Raw genomic sequence first — 26986 nt, 5'->3', positions numbered from 1 at the left:
TATAATAATAAATAAATAAAAGAGAGTGTGGAAGATTTTCAGGGGGCACAATTGTCTAACTGCTTAGGTACATTGTATCTCTGATATATGATTGTCTGTCCAATGCCCTAACACTAACGTGATGGCTTCCCTTTGATGTGTCCATATATAGAAAGTGGTTGGTTGTGGTAACTCCTCCCTGCAAAGCAAAATCAAAGGACAATGGCTCAGAACCGCAGAACCGAGTGGGTCGGTACTGATGACCGACAACAATTGATCGAACGGAACAGCGGGTTGGTAGAAGAAGTGAGAATGCTGAGACAGCATGTGGCAGACATGTATCAGGCATGGATAACGGGAAAAGCACCACCCCCTCCACCGCCAAGTCTCTTGAGCTCGGTCATTTCCCAAGCACCCAACACCATAATGGAAGATCCCCCACACTCTCCATCCCAACCCACTTATGGCAGCTTTCCCAGCTACCCGAGTAGCTCCATCACTCCTCAATGCTTCTCCGCTCCCCAACACCACTTCTTTCCCCGCCATACTTCACTTTCCAGGCACCCGGCTCCACAAAATGCCTACCCACCTACACAAGCCTACCAAAAGCCACCTGGATCAGGTTTCCGGCCCTGTCAACATGCAAGAATGAAGAGGTTGCTGAAACGAGGAAAGGCTCTCACCCCCATCGGGGTATCTTATGCCAGTCTGTTTGAAAGGCTAAGGCATGCTGGTTCGATTGAGCCACTCCCCGCATGTACTATAAATCCGCTTGCAAGGAGCTTTGATCCGGCAGCACGATGCGCCTACCACTCCAATGTCGTAGGGCACAACATTGAGAGCTGTCATAGCTGGAGAAAGGAAGTAGAGAAAATGATCCGAGAAGGGCGGGTTGCGATTAATAACAGTGACATGGAGCACTCGAACCTCCTCGAGAACTTGCCTACGGAGGTTGATGAGGTTGAAGCTGGTAATATTGATGCAAAGCTCAGTGGCTAAAATGCCAATTTTGATAAAGTGGGAGGACGTTTTGTTCCTTGGTCAGCAAGAGAGAAGCTTGTGGTGGCTCATTTTGTTGTCATTTCTGTTGTTCGGATTATTAGGGTTATAAGTCGGATGTTGTCTTGTCCAGTTTGTTTTAGGATTTTGTTCTGGATTGTTTTGTTTGTTTTGTTATTTAAACCATTTCACCGGTAGTCTAATACAAAATCCGGTCTTTTATTATTTCCAGTCATCTTTTTGTTTAGTCCTTTTATCATTTTTGTTCAATGCCGATTCTAGGGACATGACATGCGCACCCAGTTTGGGCCTAGTCTTAAAAGTTAATCATAAAACCCTGGGAAGGTGATCAAAGCATTTAAAGGAAATAAGAACGGTTTGAGATTATTTGGAGCCCGAGTCATGTGGAACTGGGGCAAGTTAAACACAAAGAAAACCGTTAAAGAAAGATTCGCCTAAATTGGCATGAGGGTCGTTCATAATAATGAGAATGAGAGTGTCGCCCAACGGTGCTTTGGAAGTGACAAATGAACAAACATATGTTTAACATAATTGTCAAGTCCAGCACCATCAGAAGAGACTACAAATTTAAAGTGTGTTGTTTGCACTTGGCATGTTTTGAAGACTGAAATGACGAAGGCATTTGTTCTGCTACCCAAACACTTTATCCTTCGTTACCCCTTTTGAGCCTCATTTATTTTCTTTCATACCCCTCGTTCGGAATCAGTAGCAACGAAAAAAAAGAGAAAGAAAGAAAACAACAAAACGAAAAAAAGAAAAGAAAAATGATAACAAAAACACAAAAAAAAGAAAGTCAAATGAAAAAGAGGAATTGGGAACTACGTTTGACCTGATTCCTCAAAGAGGATACGTAGGCGCTTCACGGCTCGGTCATAGTTTTGAAAAATGAAAAAAAATCAATTAAAATATCCCCAAGCAAGAAACTGGGGCAAAAGTTGCGTTTGTTGTAAATAAATCTAATTCCGAAGGTTGTAATTAATAACCCAAAAATTAATGCATTTTTGAGCCTTTAATACCCTTTCTTTCTAGCCCTATCCAAAACCCACATTACGGTCCAAAGAAAGACCTTCCGATCAGTCTTCAAAAGATGCCAAGTCAGACAAATGAAGAGTCTTACCGGCGAACATAACATTCTGTTCCACAGCAGAAAGGGCTCTAATCTCCAACAGAAAGAGTCATACCGGCAACACTCCAAATCCCCCCAGCTGGAGAGAGATATAAAACGAGAGAGTCTTATTGGTGAAAACCTTCACAGGCACCATAAGGCGATGAAAGCTGAGAGAAGAACCCAAAAATGAGAGAGACTTGATAGTGAAAACCCTTCGGGCACTACAAGTCGAATAAGATTGAGAATCAGAGGGGGAATCGCCAATTGAAGATCTTAAAAGATGATTGACGGCAGAGGATAGGCCACATACGCATGTCATGGCCATTAGAGTCGGTATCTGCGTTTGATAGATTTTTATTTATAGTTTCTTTTGTAAAAGAGTCATTCGTTTCCTTTGTCTTTTATTTTGTTTCTTTTATCTTTCTCCTTTCATAGAAAAATTCCCCAATAGAGTCTGTCGGGCCAGAACAAGTATGAAATGACTTCAAATATGCCATCAGCTTTTCAAGATGAGATCTGACTAGTATATCCAAATGGTATAGTCAGCAAGGAACAAGCGCGAGGCCAGTGTCAAAAAAGATATCCCCAGCAAAGGGAATTGACAGAAGGATTGACGAGAGTCAAGAGAGATATCCTTGCCAAAACCAAGGTTATAAACCTCAAAGGCCAAGGCCCATGAACAGAGCAAGGAGAGCAGTGAGCATGATTTGGCAAAATCCATACTAGACTAAAAGGTCGGGGAAATGCCAGTTTCCAAGATATGCCACAAAAGAAGAGGGATATCCCCCAGGAGGAAAGGATTATCCCCAGCACATAATATCATCCCCAACAAGTTGTTGAACGCAGAGCAAGGAAGGAGAAAGGGAAAGCCATCCCAGTAGGAGTATCACAACAACCCACCATGTTTTAAACTAACAAAATTTTGTTTGATTTGAAGCAGGTAACGGAAATGGCATTGATGCCAAAACTGCATGCCACAAGGGATATTATCAAACTGGGGCAGAAAATTTTCCTTCCATTTAGAAAATTTTCTGGAAGTCAGGTACCCCCAGCTGATAACATTTTACCCCCAACAGGTAAGTAAATAATTCCCCAACAGTGTTATCCCTAGCGGTTGCGAGTAGTCCAACACAAGGTTGGAAAGTCGGTATCCTCAGCGGTTAGACTTCAAAGAAGGAAGCTAATAATAATAATAATAATAATAATAATAATAAATAAATAAAAAAAAAGGTAAGACATTTTCAAGTCTTAAAGATATTTTGGGTTCATCCGCCCTCAAATAGGATATGTCGGGTTCATCCGCCCTCAAATAGGATATGTCGGGTTCATCCGCCCTCAAATAGGATATGTCGGGTTCATCCGCCCTCAAATAGGATATGTCGGGTTCATCCGCCCTCAAATAGGATCTGTCGGGTTCATCCGCCCTCAAATAGGATCTGTCGGGTTCATCCGCCCTCAAATAGGATATGTCGGGTTCATCCGCCCTCAAATAGGATCTGTTGGGTTCATCCGCCCTCAAATAGGATATGTCGGGTTCATCCGCCCTCAAATAGGATCTGTTGGGTTCATCCGCCCTCAAATAGGATCTGTTGGGTTAATCCGCTCTCAAATAGGATCTGTCGGGTTCATCCGCCCTCAAATAGGATCTGTCGGGTTCATCCGCCCTCAAATAGGATCTGTTGGGTTAATCCGCCCTCAAATAGGATATGTTGGGTTCATCCGCCCTCAAATAGGATCTGTCGGGTTCATCCGCCCTCAAATAGGATATGTCGGGTTAATCCGCCCTCAAATAGGATCTGTCGGGTTCATCCGCCCTCAAATAGGATATGTTGGGTTAATCCGCCCTCAAATAGGATCTGTCGGGTTCATCCGCCCTCAAATAGGATATGTCGGGTTCATCCGCCCTCAAATAGGATATGTTGGGTTCATCCGCCCTCAAATAGGATATGTCGGGTTAATCCGCCCTCAAATAGGATCTGTCGGGTTCATCCGCCCTCAAATAGGATCTGTCGGGTTCATCCGCCCTCAAATAGGATCTGTTGGGTTCATCCGCCCTCAAATAGGATATGTTGGGTTCATCCGCCCTCAAATAGGATCTGTCGGGTTCATCCGCCCTCAAATAGGATATGTCGGGTTCATCCGCCCTCAAATAGGATATGTCGGGTTCATCCGCCCTCAAATAGGATATGTTGGGTTCATCCGCCCTCAAATAGGATATGTTGGGTTCATCCGCCCTCAAATAGGATATGTTGGGTTCATCCGCCCTCAAATAGGATCTGTTGGGTTCATCCGCCCTCAAATAGGATATGTTGGGTTCATCCGCCCTCAAATAGGATCTGTCGGGTTCATCCGCCCTCAAATAGGATATGTCAGGTTCATCCGCCCTCAAATAGGATATGTCGGGTTCATCCGCCCTCAAATAGGATATGTTGGGTTCATCCGCCCTCAAATAGGATATGTTGGTTTCAGTCTTTTATTTCAAGTGTTGAAATTGGGAGCCCGCCCAGATAACAGAGGCATAAATTCAGTCTTTTTATTTCAAGTGTTGAAATTGGGAGCCCGCCCAGATAATAGAGGCATACATTCCACGTCTTTACCCATAGGAGATGCATTTCCTCCTAAGTTTTAGTTTTACCCATAGGAGATGCATTTCCTCCTAGGTTTGTTTCAGTTTCACCCATAGGAGATGCATTTCCTCCTAAGTTCAGTTTTACCATAGGAGACGCACTTCCTAAGTTCAGTTCTACCCATAGGAGACGCACTTCCTAAAGTTCAGTTTCACCATAGGAGACGCACTTCCTAAAGCAAGTTTCACCAATAGGAGACGCACTTCCTAAGTCAGTTTCACCATAGGAGACGCACTTCCTAAAGTTCAGTTTCACCATAGGAGACGCACTTCCTAAAGCAAGTTTCACCAATAGGAGACGCACTTCCTAAGCGAGTTTCACCATAGGAGACGCACTTCCTAAGTTCATTTCACCCATAGGAGACGCACTTCCTAAGTTCAGTTCTACCAATAGGAGACGCACTTCCTAAGTTTATTGTACCCATAGGAGACGCACTTCCTAAGTTTATTGTACCCACAGGAGACGCACTTCCTCAAAGTTAAGTTTTACCCATAGGAGATGCATTTCCTCCTAAGTTGTTTTTGAAGAAAAAAAACAAAAAACAAAAAAAAAAAAGACCTAGTCTGACGAACCTTCTCCTAGGATCAAAATCTTAGTCTGATGAATCTTTCTCCTAAGATACCAAAAAGAAAAACCTAGTCTGATGAACCTTCTCCTAGGATCAAAATCTTAGTCTGACGAATTTTTCTCCTAAGATAGAGACCTAGTCTGACGAACCTTCTCCTAGGATAAAAATCTTAGTCTGATGAATCTTTCTCCTAAGATAACCAAAAACAAAAAATGACCTAGTCTGACGAACCTTCTCCTAGGATCAAAATCTTAGTCCGATGAATTTTTCTCCTAAGATAGAGACCTAGTCTGACGAACCTTCTCCTAGGATCCAAATCTTAGTCTGATGAATCTTTCTCCTAAGATAACCAAAAAACAAAAGAGACCTAGTCTGACGAACCTTCTCCTAGGATCAAAATCTTAGTCTGATGAATTTTTCTCCTAAGATAGAGACCTAGTCTGACGAACCTTCTCCTAGGATCAAAATCTTAGTCTGACGAATTTTTCTCCTAAGATAGAGACCTAGTCTGACGAACCTTCTCCTAGGATCAAAATCTTAGTCTGATGAATCTTTCTCCTAAGATACCAAAAACAAACAAGACCTAGTCTGATGAACCTTCTCCTAGGATCAAAATCTTAGTCTGACGATTTTTTCTCCTAAGATAGAGACCTAGTCTGACGAACCTTCTCCTAGGATAAAAATCTTAGTCTGATGAATCTTTCTCCTAAGATAACCAAAAACAAAAAATGACCTAGTCTGACGAACCTTCTCCTAGGATCAAAATCTTAGTCCGATGAATTTTTCTCCTAAGATAGAGACCTAGTCTGACGAACCTTCTCCTAGGATCCAAATCTTAGTCTGATGAATCTTTCTCCTAAGATAACCAAAAAACAAAAGAGACCTAGTCTGACGAACCTTCTCCTAGGATCAAAATCTTAGTCTGATGAATTTTTCTCCTAAGATAGAGACCTAGTCTGACGAACCTTCTCCTAGGATCAAAATCTTAGTCTGACGAATTTTTCTCCTAAGATAGAGACCTAGTCTGACGAACCTTCTCCTAGGATCAAAATCTTAGTCTGATGAATCTTTCTCCTAAGATACCAAAAACAAACAAGACCTAGTCTGATGAACCTTCTCCTAGGATCAAAATCTTAGTCTGACGAATTTTTCTCCTAAGATAGAGACCTAGTCTGACGAACCTTCTCCTAGGATCAAAATCTTAGTCTGATGAATTTTTCTCCTAAGATACCAAAAAGAAAAGACCTAGTCTGATGAACCTTCTCCTAGGATCAAAATCTTAGTCTGACGAATTTTTCTCCTAAGATAGAGACCTAGTCTGACGAACCTTCTCCTAGGATCAAAATCTTAGTCCGATGAATCTTTCTCCTAAGATGCTAAAAAAAAAACATTTTGAAAAAAAAATCATTTTCCTAAAGCCAGGCGCCCACCTGTATAACGAGAGGAATACATTTCAGTCCTTACATTTCAAGCATTGAAGTTAGGCGCCCACCTGTATAACAAGGGAATACATCCTAATCTAGTGTTTAGTTCACTCTCAGCACTGCATCAGTAGTATCAGTGGGCTACGATTTTGCTAACGACTCACAAACCTTCCCAGTGCAAACTGGGTTAGGAAATTTTGTTTGTTTTGTTTGTTTTGATTGTCAGGGGCCTGCCTGTAGAGCAGAAGATTGTTATATGTCAAAGATTGAAGAAGTTAGGGGTCCGCCTGTAGAACAGCGGGATCGTTCAAAGTCAAGCCGTAACCCATTGGAAGGCAGAAGGCTACAACAAAAATCCCCAGCACTCAATCCAAGATAGAAGCAACAAGAAGCTCGCCCCAAGAATGCGAGTCAACAGTCTGAGAGGGTCAACAAAAGCTAGTCACAAAAACAAAATAAAAATAAAAATGAATGAATCCAAAACACGGAAGTGGAGAACAGATGTGATCTGCTCAAGAACTAGCGCCTACAACTAGCAAGTATCAAGGTTCAAATCCAAAGTCTGTATGAAGCACCATTCAAGACTCAAGACCAAGTTTCAGAAGACTTAAGAGATAGGAATCCTTGTAACTAGTAGCTGATAGGCTTAGTTAGTCTTTTTCAGTTTTCATTTTTGTTGTAACGACAGGACCGCGGACCGGAACCTCAACGGAACGGCACCTCGATCGGCTCTTCACCTCGGTACACTTCACTATCTCTCTCATTTCCGAACTACACGTGGCCTGATTCCTGTATAACCAAGGATATGTAGGCAGCTCAGATACCAGGGCTCGGTCACATTCCCTCCCTTTCCTGAAGTGTAGTCCGTCCAAGTAATGGTCGGGTCAAAAACACGGCTAGTCGTTCTTTGTCGGAAAACTCTTCGTGTTTCCAGTCAAAGAGGGGCAGCTGTAAGCACGTGATTTTTGACCCTCCCCGAGAATTTTCACATTTTTAGTGTGAATATGTGAAATTGGGTCTAGTATAGCTATTTTAACTATTTTTACTATATTTCGTTGCAAAAGAAAAATTACAAAAAAAAAAGTATATATATAAATTTTAGTTTATGTATCCCTCATAAACTTGAAAAAATCAAAAATTGCACTTTATTTTGGTACTTTATATAAATTCAAAAATTAACAAAAAATATATATATAATTCTATTAATGTTTTGAAGTCATTTTAATACAAAAAATATTATTTCATATTTTTTGTCTTTATTAAAAAACAAAAATTACAAAAAAATAGTTTTATTAATATTTTATAGTTATTTTAACTTTGAAAAATACAAAAAATATTACTTCATATTTTATCTTAATATTTACGAAAATTACCAAAAAATGGTTTTATTAATATTTTATAGTCGTTTTAACTTTGAAAAAAATACAAAAATAGTACTTCATATTTTATCTTAATATTTACGAAAATTACAAAAATAGTTTTATTAATATTTTGTAGCTATTTTAAAACCTTAAAAATATTTAAAAAAAAGATATAGTTTTGTTAAATACTAGTCTTATTTTCGGTAGTTATTTTGCTTACATAGGACTAGTTAAGAAACGTGTTCCTATTTCTCGGGTCCGGGCAAAAGAATAATATTCGGGTTCAAACTACTCGGTTTTAGGCCTAATTTTCGGACCTAGCCCATAATAACCGTGTCCAGGACACGTGGGGAACCCCACCACGCGTGGGGAACATATGCCTTGAACCCCACCACGCGTGGGCTCATTTTTCTGGGCAAACCATGTCAAATACACGGACTAACACATTTGACAAATGGGGAATTTTGGACTTTTGGTCAGAAAAAAAAAGGAAAAAAACGGACTTTTGGATTTTTGAAGAAAATAGTACTGTTTCATCATCTTCTTCAGGAGAAGAAGGAAAAACCTACGGTCAACCTCCATAAAAACGATCCAGTTCCAACCAACGAAAAAGGGAACCACCTCCATCGTCGGACCCGACCTTCCCCTCGTCGACCACCGGCGTACACCACCCTACTCCAAAACCCTCACGTAAAACCACCCGCAAAACCTAGAAGATTACCGTCCGAACACCACCCCGTCTCCCTCCACCTCCGTCAACTGCTCAAACGACCATAACCACCGCCGAAACCACCATTTTCGACTTCTTCAAGTCAAACGACCCCCACGACCGCTGCTATCACGCAGCAGCTGCTATTTCTTCCTCGCCGGAACAGCTGAACCACCAGGTCACCTTCCAACGCGACCAAACGAACATCGTCCAAACACCACCACCAGTTCCAGCCATCCCACGCACCCCAGCAACACCCAGACAACCGCCCGTCAAGCAGTAGCCATCGCTACTGCATCGTCCAAACACCCCCTCCGTCAACTGCTCAAACAAACCTCCACAGCTGCTCCCCCACGTCCACCGTCGCCCAGCTCCCCCCAGCTCGCCTCCTTCCCCAGCAACGAACCAGTCACCATTAGCATTAGCATGCCCAGTTGCCGCCGTTTCTTCGCTATCGTCGCGCAGTCCGTCTGAGTTCGTCGTCGGGTTGTGCTCGTGGTTTCTGGTCTGATATCGTTGAGTTTGACATCGAGGTTCCGTCATTGGAGAGGTTTCCGATAGTGGTCGGGACAGTTTGGTTGTTGTTCTCGCTTCAAACAGGTGCATACACATTTCCAAACGTGTTATATTTGCTTAAATGGAATGAAATGATGTGGATTTCCTATGCACTGTTTGTGTATCGGATTTGTTGAATGTCTTTTCCTTTGTTTCGTTATTTTAAGTAGCTATTTGACATTTTGTTTTCTTCATGTTTAAATTGTTGTTATCCAAATATTTGTCGTAATAGAGGTTTGCATGAAAGGTGTTAATTATTTAGTTTGTCTTAATAGTTGTTTATACATGTGGTAGTAATGTTGAAATTATAGTAGCAATTTTAATTCCGCGGAAAAATACTCGCTTCATCAAATAGGTTCAATCTATAACCTATGACCTCGCAAAGTAGCAAAGAATGTAGTTATTTTAGCCTTATCCTTTTTTTTTCCTTTTGAAAAAATAAATAAACAAATAAATAAATAAATAAATAAATAAATAAAAAATAAAAAAAATAATAAAGAATAAAATGAGACGAGCCTCGCCGAATAAAAGGGACAAATTGCGGGGCCCTCACAAAATATATGTATTAAATACTTAGATTCCGGGATGGGCCGTTTAACAAATTTCACGGCCCTCCCCACAAATAATAATGCGTTGGTTGCTTTAGGCGCATCTTAATAATGTATCTCCCTAAACTCGGGTGCACATTTATGTGACCCAAATCCAAATCTCAATGGAATCGAAATGTGTCTCTAATCACGGGTACATTGACTGTGACGTGGTATGAGATGCATTTCCATGACGTTGCAAATTCTTTTTTTGAATGAGACGAGCCTCGCCAAATAAAAACACAAATTGCGGGGCCCTCAGTAAATACTTGTTTAAAATTACTTAGAATTCAGGAGGGTCGTTTAGCGAATTTCACGGCCTCCGCAAAATAATAACGCGATAGTCTCTTTAGGCGCGTGTTTAATAATTTACTTTCTTAAGCTCGGGTGTGCATTTCATGCGACCCAAAGCCAAATCTCAAAACATCAAATAAAATGCGTTCCGGATTGTGGGTGCATTTCATGTGACGCAGTCCAAAGACGTGTTTTAAGCGATGTTCACATTCTTGTAAAAACAATAATAATAAAGCGGTTAAAAGTTAAAATTTGCACATAAGTTCATACTTGTATAAAATCAGATAATCAAGCCGAATATAACAATTGAGCGACCGTGCTAGAACCACGGAACTCGGGAATGCCTAACACCTTCTCCCGGGTTAACAGAATTCCTTATCCGGATTTCTGGTACGCAGACTATAATATAGAGTCATTATTTTCCTCGATTCGGGATTAAAATTGGTGACTTGGGACACCCTAAATCTCCCAAGTGGCGACTCTGAAATAAATAAACCCATCCCATTTCGATTGTCCTTTAATTGGAAAAAACTCCCCCTGCGCCCCCTCGGGTGCGGAAAAAGGAGGTGTGACAAGCCTCGCCAAATAAAACGCACAGATTGTGGGGCCCTCACAAAAATGTATGTGTTAATTACTTAGAACTCGGGATATGCCACTTAGCGAACTCCACAGCCTTACCCAAAATAACAACTCGCTAGTTTCTTTAGGACGCGTCTTAATTAATCTTACTTTCTTAAAATCAGGTGCACATTTATGTGACCCAAATCCAAATCTCAGCGGAGTCGAAATGTGTCTCTAATCACGGGTACATTGAGTGTGACGTGGTTCGATATGCGTGTCCATGACGTTGCAAATTCCTTTTAAAAAAATAAGAATGAGATGAGCCTCGCCGAATAAAAATACAAAATTGCGGGGCCCTCAGTAAATATTTGCTTTAAAATTACTTAGACTTCGGGATGGACCGTTTAGAAAAATTTCACGGCCCTACCCAAAGTAAATGATACGCTAGTCGCTTTAGGCGCGCCCTTAATAATTTAATTTTCTTACACTCGGGTGCACATTTATGTGACCCAAACCCAAATCTCAACGGAGTCAAAGTGTGTCGACGACCACGGGTACATTGATTGTGACGCGGTTCGAGATACATTTTCACAACGTTGCAATTCCCTGTAAAATAATAATAATAATAATGAAAGTGGTAAAGAGTTAAAATCTGCACATAAGTTCATATTTGTATAAAATCAGATTAACAAGTCGAATATGACAATTGAGCGACCGTGCTAGAACCACGGAGCTCTGGAATGCCTAACACCTTCTCCTGGGTTAACAGAATTCCTTATCCGGATTTCTGGTTCGCGGACTGTAATACAGAGTCATTCTTTTCCTCGATTCGAGATTAAATTGGTGACTTGAGACACCCTAAATCTCCCAAGTGGCGACTCTGAAATAAATAAACAAATCCCGTTTCGATTGTCCTTTAATTGGAAAAACTCCTTCACCCCTCGCGGGGGCGGAAAAAGGAGGTGTGACAGCTCTGGCGACTCTGCTTGGGATCGTAAACCCAGAACCACTGGTTCAGGGTTCAAGAATTCGAGCTCAGAATAATTGTTATTATTCGGCATTGTCTATTATCTGATTTTATTTTATGAATGTGCAAAATAATGTCTTTTACCGCTTTGATATTACTTGGACTGTATATATAAACTGTACCGAAACCCCTCTCTTCTCTCTCTTGAGGAGTGCACGCTGGTCGTGGCTTCTTTCTGTTAGTGTCATATACCAAAAATAGAACGATGATTCGGAGGAGTTGCAAAACCGGATGGCCCTTTGGTTACCGGTACACAGCTCCCATCCTCGGCTCGAGTTGTCCGCTCGGGTAAGCCAGGTCTAGAACAAACACCTAGGTTTTACAACTTAGTATAACGAAGCCTCATGCCGGATCCCTAGTAGGAACGCTTATTTGCATCATGTGCATTTGACTTAGGGTACTCAACACAGGGGTTGAGTCCGTCTAGGACTAGCAACCTGAAATGAAAAGACCATCCTGCTACATCCTGTTTGCTTTATGCATTTATTTGCTTCAGACTAGCATGCTGACCGGTTTCGAAAGATCTGGAATGTTGAAAAATTATGAGAAAAGAAAAAGAGTGAGGTAATAGTATAGAGAGTTAATTGCCTATTTTAGAAAAACCATGCCAAAATACTGTCGAAATTTTGCCGAAATTTTGGGAAAATGAAAAAAAAATGATTTGTTTTTTTATATATAGTTTGTTTCACTCAAAAAGCAAAACAAAATATAGAAAAAGAGTCTTTTATTTTGGTTTGGAAAATAGGATGGTCATTGTTTGTTAAAAAAAAAAAGAAAAAAAAATAGTTTGTCATGTTTCCAAAATTTGGTTTATAGTCTCTGCCCGAACTACGCCAGTTTGATTCTCACAGGGTGTGAGATACGTAGGCAACCCCCATCGGGTCCAACTTTCTTTTTGCAAAAATAATCCAAAAGAACAAAAATTTTACTTTTTAAAAATAGTTAGGGTGATGCCCTTCTTTTCAGAAATAGTCGAATGTCCCTAAAAGGGCGCCAGAAGGCTGTTTTTGCAAGAACAACTGCATGTGGTCATTTTTCAAGGTTTTCACCGGTTAGCCAACACAGCCTTAAAATCTTCGTCTTCGAGGTGTTGAAAGGCCGTATTCGCAAAACCGGATTTTATTTTTTGAAAAAAAGGGAAAAGAAAAAGTGTGTCAATTTTGTCTTTGAGTCAAATGAGTCTTGATTTTTGCTTAATCACCCTAATAAACATGCAGAATGAGCACATGTCCAAGTTTGTCGGTAACAGTTAGGAGCAAGATCCCTTTAGAGTTGCGCTTGTGGTGGGAGGATTTAGAAAAGTCAGAACAAGACAAGATCAAACTGCATCTGGGAGGTCTGACCAGTTTGTTGAATGTCAGGCCCAGATGCGACATCATAAAGGCTTTGGTTACATTTTGGGACCCGGCCCACAATGTATTCCACTTCTCGGATTTTGAACTCACCTCAACCTTAGAAGAGGTAGCAGGCTACACGGACGTTACTGAGGGGTTAAGGCACAAATATCTAATCGCTCCGAGAGCCGTAAATTCGCACAAGTTCATGGATCTACTGAAGATAAGCAAGGGAGTCTCGACTCTGAATTGGATAGGGGTTTTTCTACTCTGCAATTCACATACCAGAGGTATGGGAATATAGGAGGGTTCGATGATCCGGAAAGCGGTGTTTGCAGCAGAGGGAATCGGACAAAGTGGGATGAACATAGGCGGTTCGCCTTCATGGTAGCATTCTTGGGCATTGTGGTGTTTCCCCGGAAAGACAAAAATATTGATTTGAAGGTGGCTGGAATCGTCAAGGTCCTGATTACCAACGACAAAAGCACGCTTGCTCCTATGATAGTGTCCAAGATATATCGAGCTCTCACAGCCTGTAAAGCCGGGGCAGATTTCTTCGAAGGATGCAATTTGTTATTGCAGATGTGGATGATCGAGCACTTATGTCATCATCCTTAGTGTATGCGCTATATGTCTACGAATGAAGGAGACATCGAAGGATATAACCTGAGGGTTTCAGGGCTCAGATTACCGGAAGGGTTTGAAGACTGGGTATCCTATCTCCGTGCCATCACCGCAGTACAAATAGATTGGACATTGGGTTGGCTTCCTGTTGAAGAAATTGTGTATATGCCCGCCACTGGTCCTTACTTCCTCTTAATGGGACTCAGAGGTGTTCAGCCTTATGCTCCTTACCGGGTGATGAGACAATTGGGAAGATGTCAGGTGGTACACCTAGACGAAGATCTCAGTATTTATGTAGTCGAGGTCAGCAACGACGACCAATTTCATGAAAAGACAGTTCGTTATATATGGAGAGAATGCCAATATTTGCTGGCGAATACTCGAGTGTGTGACCTATCCAGAGGTGAAGTCTCACCTGCCTATCTCGCTTGGCATAGAAAGAAGAGCACTGCGAGAGACGAACCAGAATGGCCAGCTAAAAGACCTCACCTCCAAGATTTTGTCGAGTCATCGTAAGAACAATGGGGCTGGCTTGCAAAAGAAGAAAACTATAGGGCAGAAATAGGCAAGCTAAAGCAACAAATTAGGGACCTAGAATTTGAAAACGATGTGCAAGTTGCTGCCAACAAAGGGGAAAAGAACAAGTTGGCCCAAGAAAACAAGGCCCTGAGAGCCCGAATCCGCCAAGACAGAAAGAATGCCGGTGACCAACGGAAAAATTGGTCCAATGAGAGATTGATAGCAGAGCTGAGGAGCCAGATTAGAAAAAACCGAGAGGACTTGGAAAAATCTGAAGCTTGCATAGCGAGAATGCGAGACAAATGGGCAAAAGATACAATGGCCCGGAGAAAGCATCTGCAACAGGTCATAAGGGATTGTGAAATAAGCATCGGACTATTAAGAGAAACAAACTCCACTCTTCAGGAGCGGATCTTTAAACAAGCCCGAGATGCCCAAACTGACAGAAGACGCTGTTATGACATGATGGACAGAATGGAAAAACAAATGGAGAGATTCAAGGATCGTCTCGCCCATAATGCTCAAGCACTGAGACTGAAAAACCGGCAAATAGAGGAGTTATTCAGGGAAAGGGACAACATCCGAAGTAGGATTAACGAGATTGGGCACTACATTTACAAGAGATGCTTGGCATGTGAGAAAATGCCTCGTGATTCCCTACTCACCTCCGTCATGGGCTACGTTCACCGGGTCATGAATGAGTTGAAAATCTTACAAAGGGGTCTCACACCAAAGCCCGCGGAAAGGTAGAACGATGTCTCGCGAACACCTGAGTTGAAATTCTTAATATATCCCTAGTTTGAGTCTTGTTTGTTGACTTTATAGGTCCGTTATGTTGTTTTTTTTTCTCTTCATCGAGTTAGGTTAAGAATTTTGGAATCTGTACTATTGCTGTTCTTTGCTTAAAATAAGTAGTTTGTAATATCAAATTTTGAGTGATGAATTGAATGATTCCAAAAGAGTTTTGTGTCTTTACTTTGTGGCAGAACTACGCCCGGTCTGATTCACGCGGGGACGTGATACGTAGGCAATCCACGTAAGATTCGACCGCAACTAAAAGAAAAAAAAAAGAAAAAAAAGAAAAAAGAAAGAAAGAAAAGGAATAAAAAAAAGAGAAGGAAGGAAGAAAGAAAGAATAATAGAGAGAAAAGTGGGGGTTCCCAAAACACTTTAAAGGCACAAATAAAGCAAGCCGGGATGACGCATGCGGTTGAAGCAAAACATGTTAGAAATGGTTAACTGCCTAGGAGCATTGCATCCCCAATGTGCTATTATCAAATTTGTTAAACTCTAACGCTAACAAGTTTGTTGTTTTCCTCAAATACCAGACAGTTAGTTGTTAAAGCATTCTGGAAACACACCCTTATCAAACCAGATCCAAGGGACCTGTACCAATAATCATGACTACTTCAGAAAACAGTACCGAGGAAGAAAGGCCAGTAAGCCTAATGCTGAAAGAGGCAATGGAGAAGATAGAGAGGATGAGATTGGAGATGAATGCGATGCAGTTAGCCTTGGCTAAAGTACAAAAGAGCCCTGAGACCCTAGGGCATATGCCGGAATACCCTCACTCTAGCCCTTCAACAAGCCTCCTGAATCACCGTTGTTATCATAAGAGAAGCCCCTATGATTCCCAAGCTCCACCACCCCATCAACCTTTCCCACTACCAAATGTTCCCACCTTTATGGGACCTACACCAGCCACACTACAAAGATCAACTAATGAGCCGTTGTTTCATGCTCACAATGCACAGTACTATCCCCTTGAACCCACATTCAATGCACCAGAACCCCATACCTATAATCCACACTTGGAGGTCCCGACGGAGATTGAAAAGCCGGCTAAGGTTCCAGAGCAAGATGAGGTAATGAGGAAGTTCAAAAGCCTGGAGAAATCCTTCAGGAGCATGCATGGATTGGGCAACTAGGTCAGCGTGGCCTACAAGGATCTATGCCCTTTCCCAGACGTCAAACTCCCGGTAGGATTCAAGATGCCTAAATTTGACTTATATGAAGGGAACAGTGATCCTATGGCACATTTGTGGGACTTTTGTAGCAAAATGAGAGGAGCAGGCGGAAAAGATGAGCTACTGATAGCTTATTTCGGTCAAAGCTTGAGTGGATCGACATTGAAATGGTATACCAGGCAAGATCCAAGCAGATGGTACACTTGGGATGATCTAGCGCAGGCTTTCGCGGGTCACTTTCAATACAATCTCGAGATAGTCCTTGACCGTTTCACATTACTGAGGACCGGAAAGAAGCCTATGGAAAGCTTTCGCGAGTTTGGTTTCCGCTGGAGAGAACAGGCAACCAGGGTTGATCCTCCCATGAGAGAGGGAGAAATGGTGGACTACTTCCTGCAAACGCTGGATCCAACTTACTTTGGTCACTTGGTGACGACGGTTGGAAAATCCTTCAATGAAGTAGTAAAGATAGGGGTTATAATAGAGGAGGGACTGAGGTCCGATAAAATCCTGAATTACTTAGCGCTAAAAGCAACGACCCAGGCTATTCAAAGCGGCACGGGAGGTGCGCTAAGAAGGAAGAAGAAAGAAAAAGTCGCCACGGTTGAGACAGGCAGTTGGTCCAGGTCCGGCAGACCATACTACAACCAACCCAGACCCCACAGACCAAATTATCCATATAGCTCGCCACAACACCACTATCCACCTCAAGAACCACACTTCTCCGTGCACCAAGCCCAAACATACATTCAGCCTCCGGTTCGCCCGCAATGGCGCGCGCCGGCTCCCCAAAACACATATGCACCTCCCCAAAACACATATGCACCTCCACAGAACACATACCCTCCACCACAAAATGCCCACCCTCCACCAAGGGCATACAGGAACCCTCCAGGGGCGGGCTTTCGAGGAAATCAAGCTGCTAGAAATGACAGGCTACAGAGACAGAGAGCTTTTACCGAGTTGGGAGATACCTATACCGCCTTGTTCCACAAATTGAGGCAGCTAGGTTTGGTGAATCCTGTCGAGCCGAGGGGGTCAAGCCCCCCACCCCAAAATTTGGACCGATCGATAAGCTGTGAGTACTGCTCGGGAATGCTTGGGCATGATACCGAAAAATGTTGGAGGTTGAGACATGCAATACAAGATCTTATTGATGCCAACAAGATCGAGGTCCAGACTCCGGAGGCACCCAACATCAACTAGAACCCATTGCCAGTACACCACGAAGCTCACATGATCGAGTTGGAGTACAAGGGAGGAGAGCCGAGGAAACCCTCGCTGACGGTGATGATGATCCATGCCGCTCCGAAAGAAGAATCGATCGGTAGGGAAGCAGGGGTACAGTTCAAGGGGGAAGATGCCAAGCCAGTGGTGATATTAGGGAAAAGTCCATCCGCCGCAACAAGGAAATCAGAACCAACCAAATTGGTGGTATTGGGAACGTCATCCACACCTGTAGTTGTTGTTAAAGGGGTCTGCAGGGAACTGGTCACCATAAAGCCGGTAGTTCAATTGCCAGTGATTGATAGCAAGGTCGTGCCTTGAAAGTATGAAAAGGCAGTGGTAATGTACAAGGGAAAGCAAGTGGTGGAGGATAGTTGTGAAGCGCAGGGACTGACTCGATCAGGACGGTGTTTTTCTCCAGTAGAGTTGAGAAGGTCCAACCCAGCGGTAGCAAAGAAACCCGTGTCAGAAGAAGAGGTCGAGGAATTCTTGAAAAAAATGAAAGTGCAGGATTACTCCGTGGTCGAACAATTGAAGAAAACACCGGCCCAGATCTCATTATTATCATTATTGATCCATTCGGATGAGCATCGCCGGGCCCTGATGAAGATACTGAATGAAGCTCGTGTGCCCAATGAAATTTCAGTAAACCACCTTGAAACGATTGCCAACAAATATTTTGAGGTAAACAGGGTAACGTTCTCTAATGATGATCTGCCAGTGGAGGGCACAAAACATAATAAAGCTCTCTACTTGACTGTCAAATGTGAAGATTCGGCAGTTACTCGGGCGTTGGTGGATAACGACTCAACTGTCAATATTTGTCCACTATCCACCCTAAACCAGTTGAAGATTGACCATGGTAGAATCCGCAAGAACAACATTTGCGTCCGAGGATTTGATGGAAGTGGAACAGACACCGTGGGGGATATTATACTCGAGTTGACCATCGGCCCGGTCCAGTTTACCATGGAGTTCCAGGTATTGGATGTCGTGGTATCTTATAACCTTTTGTTGGGACGACCGTGGATCCACGCGGCCAAAACGGTGCCATCCACCTTGCATCAAATGGTCAAGTTCGAATGGGACAGACAAGATGTCGTGCTGCATGGGGAAGACACTGCATGCACCATGGGAGGCGCCATTGTGCCCTTCATAGAAACCCACGGTGACAAAGGTCCCTGAATTTATTAGATTTTCGATGCAGTGTCAGCAGACAAGATTCCCGAGGGTGAAAGCATTCCACACCCCATGGTAGCTTCCGCAACTGTCAAGATGGTTTCCGAGATGCTGGGTAATGGGTTTGTGCCAGGAAAAGGCATGGGGGATGAGCCAGGGGATTGTTCAACCTATCCCCTTGCCCAAGAATTTAGAGACCTTTGGATTGGGGTTCAAACCTACTGCGACAGATGTAAAGCAAGCGCGGAAAATGAAGAAGAGAGTTTGATTTCTTCCCAAACCAGTTCCGCGTCTCTCCAGATCCTTTATTAGAGCAAGTGCCAAGGGGTCACCAGTCCCGAAAATTCTCAGACCATTGATTGGGATGGACGGGGATTTGAATCAGAGCTTCAAAAGGCTGTTCGCTGATGTTAATATGGTAGAAGTTGGAGAGGGTTCCAGCGGAGCAGACATACAGTTTGTGGGGCCTGAGGCCAAAACCAACAATTGGACGGTTACTCCTCTTCCTACCCGGTGGGAGTCCTGGTAGTAGGCTTTGATTTTTCTTTCTTGTTTTTCGGGTTATTCCAAGGTGTAACCCAAATCCTATTTTTATTTTGTAAAGTGTGAACCCTGTTATCCTGCATTTTTAATAAAATTCTCTTTTCCTGTCTTATTTTAATTTTGTTTTGTTTTTCTCTCTTTCTGAACAATTCTCTTTTTACTGGTTCTAATGACATGGCATGCACAACGGATCTTCGACCTAGTCTAATAAATCAATCTGACTCCGACTTAATTATAGAAGAGATCGGTTATGACGATGAGTCTGAATATGACGAGGATGAAGCCTTCGAAGAAATAAACCAAGAACTGTGCTAATTTGAAGAGAAACCCAAGCCTAATCTGAATGACACCGAGGCTGTAAATCTAGGGGACGCAGATAATGTCAGAGAAACCAAAATCAGCATCCACATTGAGCCAAATATCAGGGAGGAATTGATCAAAGCCCTCATCGAGTTCAAAGATATTTTTGCATGGTCATATGATGATATGCCGGGATTAAGCACCGATCTAGTGGTTCACAAGTTGCCCACTGACCCAGCATACCCTCCGGTCAAGAAAAAACTGAGGAAGTTTAAGACGGATATGAGTGTGAAGATCAAAGAAGAAGTGACCAAGCAGCTGCAGGCAAAAGTTATTTGGGTCACTCGATATCCCGATTGGTTGGCCAATGTGGTACCAGTGCCGAAGAAGGATGGGAAAATCAGGGTATGTGTCGACTACAGCAATCTCAACAAGGCAAGTCCTAAGGATAATTTTCCATTGCCCAACATCCATATCTTGATCTATAATTGTGCTGGGTGCGATATCGGATTCTTTGTGGACTGCTATGCAGGATATCATCAGATCTTAATGGATGAAGAAGATGCAGAAAAGACGACTTTCATTACGCCATGGGGAACTTACTGCTACCGGGTAATGCCATTCGGATTGAAGAATGCTGGGGCAACGTACATGAGAGAAATGACTACTGTGTTTCATGACATGATACACAAAGGAATTGAAGTGTACGTAGATGATGTGATCATAAAGTCTTGGTGTCAGGAAGATCATGTAGCAGACCTAAGGAGGTTCTTTCAAAGATTGCGAATGTATGATATTAAGCTCAACCCGGCCAAATGCACCTTCGGGGTTCCATCGGGAAAGCTGTTAGGATTCATCGTCAGTCGACGGGGTATTGAGTTGGACCCATCCAAGATCAAATCCATCCATGATTTTCCACCGCCAAAGAACAAAACGGAGGTAATGAGTCTATTGGGAAGACTAAATTATATCATCAGGTTCATCGCTCAACTCACGGCAACTTGTGAACACATATTACGGCTGTTGAAGAAAGATGTTGCGGTAGACTGGACAGCGGAGTGTCAAGACTTTCGACCAGATCAAAGGGTACCTGTCCAATCCACCTGTGTTGGTTCCACCTGAGCCGGGGAGACCATTAATTCTTTATCTGACGGTCCTGGAGAATTCGTTTGGCTGCGTGTTGGGGAAACACGACATTACAGAAAGGAAGGAGCAGACTATTTATTATCTTAGCAAGAAGTTTACAGTATATGAGATCAAGTACACTCAACTCGAGAGGACATGTTGCGCCCTAACTTGGGTGGCTCAGAAGTTGAAGCACTATTTGTCCTCATATACTACTTATCTCATTTCCCGTTTGGATCCATTAAAGTACATTTTCCAGAAACCTATGCCTACAGGGAGGTTAGCAAAATGGCAGATTTTGCTCACAGAATTTGATATCGTCTATGTTATGAGGACGGTCATGAAAGCCCAAGCGCTGGCCGATCACTTGGCTGAGAATCCCGTTGATGAAGAATACGAGCCTTTGAGGATATATTTTCCGGACGAGGAGGTAATGCATATAGGTGAGCTGGAATTACCCGAGGAACCAAGTTGGAAGCTTTTCTTTGATGGAGACGCGAACGCGAAAGGGGTTGGAATAGGAGCGGTACTCATTTCGGAAACAGGACGTCACTATCCTGTTACAACTCAGCTATGTTTCTATTGTACCTACAACATGGCCGAGTATGAAGCATGCATTTTGGGTTTGCGACTAGCTGCAGACATGGATGTCCAGGACGTTTTGGTCTTGGGAGACTCGGACCTCCTGGTGCATCAGATTCAGGGTGAGTAGGAAACACGGGATTTGAAACTCATACCATATCGACAATGTTTGCACGATCTGAGCAAGCAATTTTGATCAGTGGAATTCAGACACATCCCGAGAGTTCATAATGAGGTTGTCGATGCATTGGCCACCTTAGCATCAATGTTACACCACCCCGACATAATGTATGTTGACCCATTTCACATTCAGGTTCGTGATCAGCATGCTTATTGCAGCATGGTAGAAGAGGAAGTGGATGGCAAGTCATGGTTTCATGACATAAAGGAGTACCTCATGATGGGGATATATCCGGAGCAGGCCACCGGAGACCCATCCGGCGTTTGGCAAATGGTTTCTTCCTCAATGGAGGAGTGTTGTACAGAAGAACCCCAGACTTGGGATTGCTAAGATGTATAGACGTCGGTCAAGCCACGACGGTTTTGGCGGAGGTGCATGCTGGAGTTTGTGGGCCACATATAAGCGGATATGTATTGGCAAAGAAGATCCTTCGAGCAGGGTACTATTGGCTCACTATGGAGCATAATTGTATCAATTTCGTGAGGAAATGCCATCAATGTTAGATACACGGAGATCTGATCCATTCTCCGCCAACGGAGTTGCATACAATGTCAGCGCCATGGCCATTTGTCGCATGGGGCATGGATGTCATTGGGCCTATTGAGCCGGCAGCGACCAACGACCATAGGTTCATTCTGGTGACCATCGACTACTTCACCAAGTGGGTTGAGGCTAAAACTTTCAAGTCGGTAACCAAGAAGGTAGTGGTGGATTTTGTTCACTCCCATATCATCTGCAGATTTGGGGTCCCAAAAGTGATCATCACGGATAATGGTGCAAATCTTAATAGCAATTTAATGAGATAGGTATGCCAACAGTTTAAGATTACACACCGCAATTCCACCCCATATCGTCCCAAGGCGAATGGAGCAGTTGAAGCAGCCAATAAGAACATCAAGAAGATACTGAGGAAGATGGTAGAAGGATCTAGACAATGGCATGAGAAATTACCCTTTGCCTTGTTGGGTTATCGCACTACAGGCCGGACTTCCATAGTTGCAACTCCTTATTTGTTGGTATACGGAACTGAAGCAGTAATACCAGCAGAGGTCGAAATTCCATCCCTCCGAATTTTCGCTGAAGTCGGGATTGACGACGACGAATGGGTCAAAGCTCGACTGGAGCAGTTGAACTTAATAGATGAAAAAAGATTGGCAACAGTGTGTCACGACCAATTGTATCAAAAAGGGATGGCAAGGGCATACAATAAAAAGGTGCGCCCCAGAAAATTTGAAGTAGGGCAGCAAGTATTGAAACGGATCCTCCCGCATCAGATCGAAGCAAAAGGCAAGTTCGCCCCAAATTGGCAAGGGCCTTATGTTGTGACCAGAGTGTTATCCAACGATGCTTTATGTCTAACAGATATCGAAGGAAGATGCGTCGACATAGCTATCAATTCTGATGCAGTCAAAAGATATTATGCGTAATTTCTTTGATTATGATCGTTATTGGTTCGTTTGTTTGTACTTGGTACTTATTGGATAATGAAATGACGGAGGCAATTCTTTCTTATATCCAAACACTTTTAACCTTCACTTCCCCCTTTGAGCCTTATTTATTCTTTCATACCCCTCTTTTGGAATCACTAATGGAAAAAAAATATATGAAAAAAAAGAAAAGAAAAATGTAAACAAGATAAAGATCATAAGAAAAACAAAGGAACCGTAGGAACTACGTTTGACCTGATTCCTCAAAGAGGGTACGTAGGTGCCTCACGGCTCGGTCATAGTGCACCATAGTGTGTATAGTATGCATAGCTCCACATAGTGTAAATATAAAAATCCCCAAGCAAGAAAACTGGGGCAGGGTTTATGTGTTGAAGTTTCAAAAAGGGATGATTCCAAGAGTTGTAGCGTTTCACCCATCGAAGTCATTTTTGAATTTTTTCTAGCCTTCTATAAACCCACACAAAACCAACATCAATGTCCAAAAAAGACCTCCCGATCAATATCCGAGAGGTGCCAAGTCAGGCAAATGAAAACCGAGAATAATACACTAATCCCCAGCAAAGAAGAGGATCATAAACTGGAAATGAATTGATAGCCGAAAAGAATCCCCGGAAGAGAGAGTCATATCGGCAGCACTCCAATCCCCCGATGGAAAATAAAATGAGAGAGTCTTATCGGTGAAAACCTTCACAGGCACCATAAGGCGACGAAAGATGAGAGAAATAAAACGAGAGAGTCTTATCGGTGAAAACCTTCACAGGCACCATAAGGCGACGGGAGCTGAGAGAAAGGAGAGAGTCTTATTAGTGAAAACCCCTCGAAGGGCACTATAAGGCGACAAGATAGATTGGCAAAAGGATCCACATTTGCGAAGAGGTGGGCACCTATTTATCCCCAGCAAGGGAGGCCATCAGGAAGATTGATTGGTACAAATAGACTGGGTCGATTAATCCGTAATGCACGACATGATCGTTGGGACTAGTCATACCGTCCAGATAAGTTCTTTCTTTTTCTTCTCTCTCAGCATTTGTTCAGAAAGATTTTTCTCTTTTTCTATCTTTTTCATTTCTTTGTCTAAAGGACTTTTTCCAGAAATCTGTTTTGAGAAGGAATTTTCAGAGTTTACTACTAGGGGCCAAAATGGTACAAAGCAAAATGCGAAGGGGACAGGCCAAAGCCAAGGCAATAAGACAAAAGGCGTTTGTTGTAAAACCAAATGACAAACTGGCCTAGAAAGTTAAGGGGAACATGAAGAAAAGCGGAAAACGGCGGTTGTAGGACTTGTGGACCAAGTTCCAAGAAGATCCCAGCAAGAACTCTGATAGATCACGGACCAAGGTCCAAGGTGGTCAGACACCACATAAAGGGGGAAGGAGGAAGAGAGAATTAATCCGCAGCAAGATAACCCTAACAGTCTTATCCTCAATAATGTTATTCCCATGTGATAACATGTTATGCCCTGCAGGGCTGGGGAGAAAATAAACTTTTAGGAGTAGGTTTGAAGTTGACGAGGACTCCCACAACATATTTTGAAACAAAAGAGCAGGGAAGGGATAAATGGAAAACCATCCCCAGCAGAAATACCATCCCCAGCAGACATATCATACCCAACAAGCAACTTTATCCACAACCAGTTTTGGGAGCACAGAGCAAGGGAAATGGAAAGGAAAATCATCCCCCAGCAGGAGTGACACGATCACTCACCATGTTAAAACTAACAAAACTCTCTTTGATTTCTACAGGAAAATAAAGGTTGATGATGGCACAAAGACACGCCACAAGGAAGGTCACCAAAACCGGGGCAGGAAATTTTCTGCCGTTGTCAAAAAAATTTCTCGGAGGAACGAGGGAACAAATTCAAATATTTTTATGTCTTAGTTGAATAGGCGCCCACCTGTATAACGAGAGGAATGCTTTTCAGTCTGTTTTCATTTCATGTCCTAGGTCGCCTACCAGTATAACGAGGGCATACATTTCTGTTTTTTCATTTCATGTCCTAGGTCGCCCACCAATATAATGCGGGAATACATTTCTGTTTTTTCATTTCATGTCCTAGGCGCCCACCAGTATAATGCGGGAATACATTTCTGTTTTTTCATTTCATGTCCTAGGTCGCCCACCAGTATAATGCGGGCATACATTTCTGTTTTCATTTCATGTCCTAGGCGCCCACCAGTATAATGCGGGAATACATTTCTGTTTTTCATTTCATGTCCTAGGTCGCCCACCAGTATAATGCGGGCATAGATTTCTATTTTCATTTCATGTCCTAGGTGCCCACCAGTATAATACGGGAATACATTTCTGTTTTTCATTTCATGTCCTAGGTCGCCCACCAGTATAATGCGGGTATACATTTCTGTTTTCATTTCATGTCCTAGGCGCCCACCAGTATAATGCGGGAATACATTTCTGTTTTTTCATTTCATGTCCTAGGCGCCCACCAGTATAATGCGGGAATACATTTCTGTTTTTCATTTTATGTCCTAGGTCGCCCACCAATATAATGCGGGCATACATTTCTGTTTTCATTTCATGTCCTAGGCGCCCACCAGTATAATGCGGGAATACATTTCTGTTTTTTCATTTCATTTCCTAGGTCGCCCACCAGTATAATGCGAGAATACATTTCTGTTTTTCATTTCATGTCCTAGGTCGCCCACCAGTATAATGCGGGCATACATTTCTGTTTTCATTTCATGTCCTAGGCGCCCACCAGTATAATGCGGGAATACATTTCTGTTTTTTATCATTTCATGTCCTAGGTCGCCCACCAGTATAATGCGGGCATACATTTCTGTTTTCATTTCATGTCCTAGGCGCCCACCAGTATAATGAGGGCATACACTTCTGTTTTTCATTTCATGTCCTAGGCGCCCACCAGTATAACGAGGGAATACATTTCATATTTTTGCATTCAGGCACCCACCTGTATAACGAGAGGAATACGTTTCAGTCTTATATTTCATGTCTGGAAATCAGTAACCCACCGGAAGGCAAAAGGTTACAACAAAAATCCCCGGCATAACAAATTTTGATGAAGAGAGCCATATCCCTAGAGGAACAACCGAAAAGCTTAATGAAGGAAGCCATATCCCCAGCGGACCGAGCTAGACAGTGAGAATTGGTATTCAGAATAGCAAAAGGTTGGTGTCACCCCATCAGTATTCGGAAGAAAGCAGCACTGGAATAGACGCAAGCCGACAAGAAAGCAAGGCGTCCAGAACAAATGGAAGATGGATAGGATCTTGTAATCCGTTATCTAGCCTAGCTTCTTGATTTTTCTTTTAAACACAATGTAATAAGGAGATCGGTAAGCAGTAGTAACAGCAAATTGCAGTCCCATGGTAGTCCCAGCTACCAACACTTCCCGAACTACATTAACCTGATTCCCTTCTAGCTACGGATATGTAGGAAACCTTTGAAGCAAAGGTTCGGTTAAAAATTTTTTCAAAACAAAATGCTTCACACGGAGTATTCCAATGAGAAAAGTCGCTCGTGTCTGCTCACTTTATCTTTGCACGAAATCTCTTTGTGCTTTCGGACAAAGAGGGGCAGCTGTGAGCACGTGATTTTTGCTTCACGGAAACTACTCCAAAAGAAATCGGAAAAGAAATAAAACAAGTTACCTTCGGGTACAATTTTGAGGATTTGTGTGACATTTTGATAATTGTTTGGTCCATAAATGCTCGCCTGCTATAGTTAAAAAATACAAAAAATACATGTTGCATGCATCTAGGAATTAATTAACCTTTTTTTTGATTTTTAAAAGCGAAAAACACAAAAATATGCATTTTTATTCTATTTTTGTTGTCATGGTGATTTTATTAAATGATCTAATTCGTGTGATAACTGTTGTTAAGTGTTAATTAATATTTGTGTAATTTAATTTTGGGTTTTAAGAATTTTTGGTTTAATTATAAGAAGGAAAATACCAGATTTGGGCCAAAATTTAACTGAAAATCAGGCCCAAACCAATTTGCAATGACCCAGTCCAAACCAGGGTTCCAGGGACGCCCCCAAACGACGTCGCATAGGGCGTTTGATCTGAGCCATTCATCCATACTCATCCAACGGTCCATGATCGTGCCCGCAACCCGACCTGCGTACCCGGGTCGACCCAACCCCTCATTAAAA

This window comes from Nicotiana sylvestris, chromosome 3 (genome assembly GCF_000393655.2).
Source record: "Nicotiana sylvestris chromosome 3, ASM39365v2, whole genome shotgun sequence".
Taxonomy (NCBI): domain Eukaryota; kingdom Viridiplantae; phylum Streptophyta; class Magnoliopsida; order Solanales; family Solanaceae; genus Nicotiana; species Nicotiana sylvestris.
The sequence above is the reverse complement of the archived record's forward strand: the minus strand, read 5'-3'. Positions refer to the sequence as shown.